Source organism: Rattus norvegicus, chromosome 3 (assembly GCF_036323735.1).
Source record: "Rattus norvegicus strain BN/NHsdMcwi chromosome 3, GRCr8, whole genome shotgun sequence".
Classification (NCBI taxonomy): Eukaryota; Metazoa; Chordata; class Mammalia; order Rodentia; family Muridae; genus Rattus; species Rattus norvegicus.
Window position 1 is genome coordinate 119,328,260 of NC_086021.1, and position 1,743 is coordinate 119,330,002.

Here is a 1,743-nt window from a genome sequence, read left to right on the forward strand (position 1 = left end):
GTTCATTAAGGCTTATTTTAAATATAAAGGTTGCGTGTGTGTGTTTTATCCTGGAACTAAACCCGTATTGCTGCTTCTGTGAGGATACTCCCCCATAGATCCATGCCCACCTCAACATCCTGACATTCCCCTACACCTGGGAAATGAGCCTTCAGAGTACCAAGGGCTTCTTCTCCTATTGATGCCAGATAATGCCATTCTCTGCAACATACAAGGCTGGAGACATGGGTCCTTCCATGGTTAGTGGTTTAGTCCCTAGAAGCTCTAGGGGTTCTGGTTTGTTGATATTGTTCTTCCTGTGGGGTTGCAAACCCCTTCAACTACTTCGGTCCTTTCGCTAAATACTCCATTGGGGATCCCCATGCTCAGTATGATGGTTACCTGAAAACATCCTCATCTGTATCAGTAAGGCTCTGGCAAAGCCTCTCAGGAGACATTGATATCAGGCTCCTGTCAGCAAGTATTTCTTGGCATCAGCAATAGTGACTAGGTTTGGTGGCTGCATATGAGATGGATCCCCAGGAGGGACAGTCTCTGGATGTCCTTGACTTTAGTCAATGTTCCACTTTTTGCCCCTTGTATTGCCACCTGTGGGTATTTAATTTCCCTTTTGAGGAAGACTGAAGCATCCATTTTTTGGTCTTCCTTCTTCTTAAGCTTCATATGGGATGTGAATTGTATCTTGAATATTCTGAGCTTTTGGGCTAATATCCACTTATCAGTGAGCGCATACCATGTATGTTCTTTTGTGACTGAGTAACCTCAGGATGATATTTTCTAGTCCCATCCATTTGCCTAAGAATTTCATGAAGTCATTATTTTCAATAGTCCTTGGGGGGGGTGTCTTTTACTGGATATTTTTTATATACATTTTAAATGTTATCCCGTTTCTGGGTTTCCCACCAGAGTCCTGCTATCACATTCCCCCTCCCCCTGCTTCTAGGATGGTGATCCATCACCCACCCACCTACTCCCTTACACCTCCCTGCCCTGACATTCCCCTACACAGGAGCAATGAACTTTGACAGGAACAAGGGCCTCTCCTCACATTGATCCCTGACAAGGCCATCCTCTGCTACATAAGTGGCTGGAGCCATAGGTCCATCAATGTGTAGTCTTGGAATGTTGGTTTACTCTCTGGGAGCACTGGGGGGGTCTGGTTGGTTGATCTTGCTGTTCTTCTTACAGGGTTGCAAATCCCTTCAGCTAATTCAATCCTTTCTCTACCTCCTCCACTAGGGACCCCATTCTCAGTTCTATCGCTTTCTCAGCATCTAATGAGATAATTTTTTTCATTCACTTTTTTATATATTAGATTACATTGGTAGATTTCCATATACTGTACCATCACTGCAATCCTAGAATGAAGCCTACTTCATCATGGTGAACGACTGTTTTGATGTGTTCTTGGTTTGGTTTGAGAGAATTTTGAGTACTTTTGCATTGACATTCATAAGGGAAATTGGTCTGAAGTTCTCTTTCTTTGTTGGGTCTTTGTGTGGTTAAGGTATAAGTGTAATTGTAGCTTCAAAGAACAAACTGGGCACTGTCCCCTCAGTTTCTGTTTTGTGGAATAGTTTAAAGAATAATTGGTATTAGGTCTTCCTGGGAGGTCTGATAGAATTCTGCACTAAACCCATCTGGTCCTGGGCTTTTTTTGATTGCAAGACTCTTTTGTTTCTACTTGGTTGATTTCAGCCCTGAGTTTGATTATTTTCTGCCTTCTACTCCTCTTGGGTTTGT